The sequence below is a fragment of the Rutidosis leptorrhynchoides genome, chromosome 10, assembly GCF_046630445.1.
Source record: "Rutidosis leptorrhynchoides isolate AG116_Rl617_1_P2 chromosome 10, CSIRO_AGI_Rlap_v1, whole genome shotgun sequence".
NCBI classification, from domain to species: Eukaryota; Viridiplantae; Streptophyta; class Magnoliopsida; order Asterales; family Asteraceae; genus Rutidosis; species Rutidosis leptorrhynchoides.
In genome coordinates, this window is record NC_092342.1 from 89178635 (window position 1) to 89186348 (window position 7714).

The 7714-nt window shown below is 32.3% G+C and overlaps 1 non-coding gene across 1 annotated transcript; it reads right to left on the minus strand.

The window, feature by feature from the left end:
• Positions 1-7381: 7381 nt before the first annotated feature.
• LOC139873974 (small nucleolar RNA R71) lies at positions 7382-7488 on the minus strand. Its single transcript, XR_011767682.1, has one exon. It is a non-coding gene; the product is annotated as a small nucleolar RNA R71 (small nucleolar RNA).
• Positions 7489-7714: the final 226 nt, after the last annotated feature.

Genomic DNA, 7714 nt, shown 5'->3' on the forward strand with positions numbered 1-7714 from the left:
CAACGAACTTTAAACCCTTACCCCACAAATAAATAAGTCATATATATACATATATAATTACTCCACTCACCTTGTCACAAGGATGATGATCTAGTACTTCCGAGCTTTAACGCAATGTACCTAAATCATTAAGTGCACATTCAATTTAACAACTAGTGGGATTAACCACAATACTCCCACTTGAGCAATTTAATGACCCAAATTGCATTAAATGACTCAACTACTCACAACCGCCCATCAATGGCCAAGTCTCGACTTAAATCACTAAGACTAGTGAATCAAGGTCTATTAACTTCAATTAACACAAAACTTAGGGTAATCCATACCCATTTCATCTAATTAGGTCAACTAGTACATTTTGACCCATTTTACATTACTTAGACTCATAATCAAGTCAAACTTACCCATTTACACTTCTTTCATAAATCTTAAAGTGCATTAGTGACTAACACACCAATTGGCACTTACAACTTCAAATCACAAGGCCAAAACCCTAGATTATGGCTATTAGGGTTTCATTACAACAACCTAACCCAAATTCACCCATTTTACTCCCAAATGGGTCATACAAGCTTCTATTAACCAAAACCCTAGCCATAATCAATTAAAACTCGAAACTTAGAGTTAGAACTTACCGAGACTATCACCACGTAGCTAGAGTCACAAGGAACAACTTTAATACTTGCTCCAAAAATCGAATCACAAGTCTTGAACTCCAAATCTCCACTTTAATCCAAGAGAGTTTTGTGTTTTTGAGAGAATAAATGGAAGAAATTGAAAAAGAAAATGAAATAGAAGTGATAAGTGGCTGAGAATAAATCCCACAATCTGATCCATATGCGAAATGACCGCTTTGCCCTTGAACAAACCACTTTACAAGCTGGAAATCGGGTCTGAACCCAGACAGGTCGCGGCGCGACCCAAAATGTCGCGGCGCGACATATCGAACGAAACTGAACCCTTCTTAACCCAACTTCTGATCTTGATTTTCTTTATGTGTCGCGGCGAGGCCTTCTATGCCGCGGCGCGGCATTTAACTAAGTTTTCGAGCTGTCTTAATACTTTTTTTGAAATTGGTTAGCGTTGTTTGTCGCGGCGCGACAAAGGCCTCCGCGGCGCGGCATTAGCCGTCACCTGACCACTTCGACTATGAAAAACCAAATATCGATTTATACGACTTTTAAGCTTCGTTCACGCTTCTCTTATACACTAAACTCCAACTTTAAGCCCCACAAGACTTAATACCTCACCTAAACCATGTGTATACTCGTACACCTATACATTCTCATGCGTAATATAACAATTAACACTTTGAAGCGTTTAAACACATATACGAGCAATATATAATGTTCTAAATCAATAAAATAAGTACCTTAAGACACGTACGGAAAAAAACGGGATGTTACATAGATCCATTTTTCTCATTTTCAGTAGTTTTATCCAGAAAACTTGAGGTAGTAATGATGTTCATAACATCATTCGATTCATACATATAAAGCTATCTTATTTGAAGGTTTAAACTTGTAATCACTAGAACATAGTTTAGTTAATTCTAAACTTGTTCGCAAACAAAAGTTAATCCTTCTAACTTGACTTTTAAAATCAACTAAATACATGTTCTATATCTATATGATATGCTAACTTAATGATTTAAAACCTGGAAACACGATGAACACCATAAAATCGGATATACGCCGTCGTAGTGAAACCGGGGGATGTTTTGGTTTGAATAATTAAAAACTATGATAAACTTTGATTTAAAAGTTGTTCTTCTGGGAAAATGATTTTCCATATGAACATGAAACTATATCCAAAAATCTTGGTTAAACTCAAAGTGAAAGTATGTTTTTCAAAATGGTCATCAAGATGTCGTTCTTTCGACGGAAATGACTACCTCTTTAGTAATTGACATGTAACTTAAATTTCCGACTATAAACCTATACTTTTTATGTTTGGATTCTTAAATTAGAGTTCAATATGAAACCATAGCAATTTGATTCACTCAAAACGGATTTAAAATGAAGAAGTTATGGGTAAAACAAGATTGGATATTTTTGATCTTTTTAGCTACGGGAAATGTTTAACAAATCTATACAAATCATATCCTAGCTAACTTATATTGTATTATACATGTATTCTAATATATTATGTAATCTTGGGATACCATAGACACGTATGCAAATGTTTTGACATATCATATCGACCCATGTATATATATTAATTGGAACAACCATAGACACTCTATATGCAGTAATGTTGGAGTTAGCTATACAGGGTTGAGGTTGATTCCAAAAATATATATACTTTAAGTTGTGATCTAGCCTAAGACGTGTATACACTGGGTCGTGAATTGATTCAAGATAATATATATCTATTTATTTCTGTACATCTAACTGTGGACAACTAGTTGTAGGTTATTAACGAGGACAGCTGACTTAATACACTCAAATCTTTAAAACATAATAAAAATGGTTGTAATTATATTTTGATCATACTTTGATATATATATATATATATATGTACATATTTGTATAGGTTCGTGAATCGATCCGTGGCCAAGTCTTATTTCCGAGGAAGGAAATATCTGTGAAAGTGAGTTATAGTCCCACTTTTAAAATCTAATATTTTTGGGATGAGAATACATGCATGTTTTATAAATGATTTACAAAATAGACACAAGTATGTGAAACTACATTCTATGGTTGAATTATCAAAATCGAATATGCCCCTTTTTATTAAGTCTGGCAATCTAAGAATTAGGGAACAGACACCCTAATTGACGCGAATCCTAAAGATAGATCTATTGGGCCTAACAAACCCCATCCAAAGTACCGGATGCTTTAGTACTTCGAAATTTATATCATATCTGAAGGGTGTCCCGGAATGATGGGGATATTCTTATATATGCTTCTTGTTAATGTCAGTTACCAGGTATTCACTATATGAATGATTTTTATCTCTATGTATGGGATGTGTATTGAAATATGAAATCTTGTGGTCTATTGTTACGATTTGATATATATAGGTTAAACCTATAACTCACCAACATTTTTGTTGACGTTTAAAGCATGTTTATTCTCAGGTGAATACTAAGAGCTTCCGCTGTTGTATACTAAAATAAGAACAAGATTTGGAGTCCATGTTTGTATGATATTGTGTAAAAACTGCATTCAAGAAACATATGTCGATGTAATATATTTCTATTGTAAACCATTATGTAATGGTCATGTGTAAACAGTATATTTTAGATTATCATTATTTGATAATCTACGTAATGCTTTTAAAACCTTTATTGATAAAATAAAGGTTATGGTTGTTTTAAAAATGAATGCAGTCTTTGAAAAACGTCTCATATAGAGGTCAAAACCTCGCAACGAAATCAATTAATATGGAACGTTTATAATCAATATGAACGGGAAATTTCAGTTGGTATCCGAGCGTTGGTCTTAGAGAACCAGAAAATTTACATTAGTGTGTCTTATCGAGTTTGTTAGGATGCATTAGTGAGTGATAATGCTAAAAACGAACATATATTTCATAACATTATCCCTTAAGAAAGACAAGCTTTTAGTTGCATTTGTCCTATTTACAAGGAATATTTGTTTAAAAATTAAAAGGTGAAGACAAAAGATAGATTCGACGAATTGAAGACGCAAACGACCAAAAAGCTCAAAATTACAAAGTACAATCAAAGTGGTTCAAATTATTAATGAGAAACGCTTAAAAATTACAAGAGTACAAGACACGAAACGCAAAGTACAAGATATTAAATTATACGAAAGGACGTTCGAAAATCCGGAACCGAGACATGAACCCGCTTTCAACGTACGACGCAATGGATCGGAAATTATAAATTAATTATGTATATAAATATAATATAATATATAATTAATTATATAAATTATATATTTATATTATATTTATAATAAAAACCGTCGACAGCTTAGGATCCTGGTTTGATGAGCTGAAATTGTGGGCTCTGCACTCGCGGAGCTCTGAAGAGTAAAATCAACCGCACTCGGGAGCATAGAATTCTATAAAAGCCCATGCAATTCGACGGTTTTGACACACCTTTTATTTTTTATATATATTTTTCTTTCCCCATTTTTATGTATCAAGTATCACTCCAAATCGTAATCTCAATTTTTAATTTTAATTTTAAGTTAGTGATAATAATAAGGATCGATTAGTCGAATGTTTTAAGGTTTTGTAAGTCGAAACTCTGTCCGTGTACCACTACGCTAATAACACCCACTGTAAGTTATGTTTATGTTATTTTCATTAATGTCTCGTAGCTAAGTTATTATTATGCTTATTTAATGCCGAAGTAATCGTGATGTTTGACTAAAAATATTAAAATTGGGTAATTGGGTAATTGGGCTTTGTACCATAATTGGGGTTTGGACAAAAGAACAACACTTGTGGAAATTAGACTATGGGCTATTAATGGGCTTTATATTTTTTTAACTAAATGATAGTTTGTTAATTTTAATATAAAGATTTACAATTGGACGTCCCTATAAATAACCATATACACTCGATCGGACACGATGGGCGGGATATTTATATGTACGAATAATCGTTCATTTAACCGGACACGGGAATGGATTAATAGTCTATGGAATTATTAAAACAGGGGTGAAATTATGTACAAGGACACTTGGTATAATTGATAACAAAGTATTAAGACCTTGTTACAGTTTAAGTCCCCAATTAGTTGGAATATTTGACTTCGGATATAAGGATAATTTGACGAGGACACTCGCACTTTATATTTATGACTGATGGACTGTTATGGACAAAAACCAGACGGACATATTGAATAATCCAGGACAAAGAACAATTAACCCATGAGAATAAACTAAAATCAACACGTCAAACATCATGATTACGGAAGTTTAAATAAGCATAATTCCTTTATTTTCATATTTAATTGCACTTCTAATTATCACATTTTTATTTATTGTCATTGTATTTAATTGCACTTTTAATTATCGCACTTTTTAATTATCGCAATTTTATTTCATCGCACTTTTATTTATTGCAATTTCATTACCGTTATTTATTTTACGCTTTAAATTAAGTCTTTTATTTATTTAATATTTTACATTAGGTTTTAACTGCGACTAAAGTTTTAAAAATCGACAAACCGGTCATTAAACGGTAAAAACCCCCTTTTATAATAATAATATTACTTATATATATGTTTGTATTTTTATAAATTAAAACTAATATAGCGTTAAGCTTGTTTAAGTGTATCCCTGTGGAACGAACCGGACTTACTAAAAACTACACTACTGTACGATTAGGTACACTGCCTATAAGTGTTGTAGCAAAGTTTAGGTATATCCATTCTATAAATAAATAAATATCTTGTGTAAAATTGTATCGTATTTAATAGTATTTTTCTAATAAAATATACGCTATTTCCTAGTACGCCTCGCACATATCAAGTATTTTTGGCGCCACTGTCGGGGAACAACACTTAACGCCGAAGCGAGACGCTAATATAAAAAAAAGGTATTTTTAGTTATAAAATACTCATAAGTGATTTTTATTTAAAATATAAGTTTTAGTTATATTACAAAACAATTTTTTTAACAGAAAATTAAAAAAACAAAACATAAAAAAAAAAAATCCGGACCTGCATAAAAAACGAACCCTTCTCAGCTGAAACTGAACCCTCCGCGACTCGCGGAGTATTTGAACTGGGTTCATCTGCACTCGCGGAGGTACCCTGACACGCCTGATCAACCCTAGTTTCGCATTTATTACGGTGTATTATTATTTATTATAATTAAACCCTAATTAGGTTTTTAGTATTTTATTATTTAGTTTAGTTTTATTAATTAATTTATATTTTTAAGTTTAATTAGTTTAAATAAATATATAAATTAATACTTTTATAAAATAAATAATATAAAAATTATAATTTTATAAAAATTATAATTTTATAAACTTTAAGTTTATTTTTATATTTTGTATCTTTTTATTTGTTTTAGCATAATTTTTTTTATCGTTCGTACTTAGTTTTAAATATAGTATTTGCCATAGTTATTTTTATTTCTAGATTTTTAGGCTTTGCCGTAAAATCCCTTAAGTGCTTTTTCTTTAGACTAAGATTTAAGTGCTTTAGAATATTGCGACGCTTTTCTAAGTTTTTAGTACCTTTTTAAGATATTGCCATTTGGGATATAGTTTTTCTTTTAAACTTTAATATTTTTAGACGCAACTTTTAATTTTTAGTTTTTAGTGCCTTTTTAAGTTTAGACGCGCTACTTTCTTATTTTTATTTTTCGGCGCCTATTATTTTTCGCCTTTTTATTTTTTGACGTTTTTCGACGCGCTCTTTTTCTCTCTTATTTCTCGCCATTCTAGTTTTTAGGACTTAGAATTTTCTCTATTTCTTATCTAATATTTCTTTAAATTTCAAACGAAAAATTATTTTAAGCGGTTAAATTGATAGACATCAAAATTTTCTGGTTCGTAGTAATAGTTGGATTTGTACGTGGACCGGGTTATTGGTGCCAAACAGTACTCAATTATATTGAGACCAAACGAATCCTGCCCCTCTGCTGCATCTTTTGGCTATTCGAAACGTGGGCAAAATCAGAAAAGTCTATTAATTGGATAACTTATATAATTTTTCTTATTTTTATAACTAATAGGATATTCAGTGAATGCACCGAGCAAAACGTTCACCACCTTTTGTACGTTCACCACCTGTAACTCGATCAAGACATCTAGCAAATATTGTCGCCGTTGATTTTTCTTTAGAATCGTCATCCAGTCGACCAAGTACTCCAATTCAAATTTCCGATAATCCATTTTTTGAACCCGACCTCACAATTGAGAATCCGGAGAATATTCAGGGACGATTTCGAGATCCTGAACCACTAATCTTTCCTTCGGAACCACCAATCATTCAAACAGAGATTGTTGAGGAACCAACCATTAAATCAGAATCCTCTAGTGATTCAGATTCAACAAATTCAATCATGGAGAATCTGGAACCTTTAAGTATGAAGACCGAATGAGAGCTAAACGTACTGGCCAAGGTCACGCAATTACTCAACCTGACATTAATGCGCCAGATTATGAATTCAAAGGACAAATTCTACACATGGTAACTAATCAATGCTAATTTAGTGGTGCGCCGAAGGAAGATCCAAATGAACATCTTCGTACCTTTAATAGGATCTGCACTCTATTTAAAATAAGAGAAGTGGAGGATGAACAGATATATCTCATGTTATTTCCCTGGACTTTAAAGGGAGAAGCCAAAGATTGGTTAGAATCGTTACCTGAAGGGGAGATTGATACATGGGACGTTTTAGTTGAAAAATTTCTTAAACAATTCTTTTCGGCATCTAAAGCCGTAAGACTTCAAGGAGAAATTGTTACGTTCACACAGAAACCAAATGAAACTCTATATGAAGCATGGACAAGATTTGGAAAATTATTGAGAGGATGTCCGCAACATGGTTTAGACACTTGTCAAATAGTACAAATATTCTACCAAGGATGCGACATCACTACAAGGAAAGACATAGACATAGCAGCTGGTGGTTCCATTATGAAGAAAAAAGAAACTGATGCTTATAAAATTATTGATAACACTGCTTCCCACTCACATGAGTGGCACCAAGAAAAAGATATCGTTAGATCATCTAAAGCAGCTAGAGCCGATTCTAGCCATGACTTAGATTCCATT